Source organism: Marmota marmota, unplaced genomic scaffold (genome assembly GCF_001458135.2).
Source record: "Marmota marmota marmota unplaced genomic scaffold, marMar, whole genome shotgun sequence".
Lineage (NCBI taxonomy): Eukaryota > Metazoa > Chordata > Mammalia > Rodentia > Sciuridae > Marmota > Marmota marmota.
This window is the reverse complement of record NW_025999900.1, coordinates 44027256-44027998: the sequence shown is the minus strand read 5'-3', so window position 1 is coordinate 44027998 and position 743 is coordinate 44027256.

Below are 743 nucleotides of genomic sequence, written 5' to 3'. Positions count from 1 at the left end.
GTGCTAAAACTGGGTTCAAATCCAGAATCTGTTCACTCACCTACTGTGTGACCTTGAGCAGTGACTTAGCTCCTGAATCCCAACCTTCTCATCCCAGAATGGGGCTCATGCAGCTGCTCAGATCATACTGAGAGGACGGATGAAGGACTCTTATGCTAAAAGCTTGTGAGCCTGGTACACAGGAAATCCAGAGAGGTACTATCCATGACTGTGGTCCAAGACACAGTGCTTCCCCTAGATAGGCTCTGTTTAGGGGCTTTCACATCTATTGCCGTTTAATCCTCACATCTCCATTCTCCAGATGAGGATCCTGGAATCTAGGATCACACAGCGGTGAATGGTGGATATTCAAACCCAGGCCGAAAGGCCGGGGGTCCCCTTGCAATCTCTTGGTACACAGCCCTCCTGAGGAGATGACGCTGACTTCTTGGGTGTTGCCCTGGTAAGCTGCCTATCAACACCCCAAGTTCCCTTCTGGTCATAGCCGGGAAGAAGGAAGGAGAGAAGGATTGAGTGATGGCTGGAGCATCCACATCAGGGATGAATTCCTATCTCCCAGTTGCAACCACGGCTGAAGTCAGGCAGGGCGCCCCAACCCGCTCCAGGGGAACCAAGAAGAGGGGAGGAAGGGGGGCAAGTCCACGATGCTGAGACGGTGGCCAGAGCACCGCCCCCAGGAGAGGAGGGAGGGGGCGGGGCCGGGGGGCCCAGCTGCCATCCCTGCCGCCTCCTGGCCCCCACTC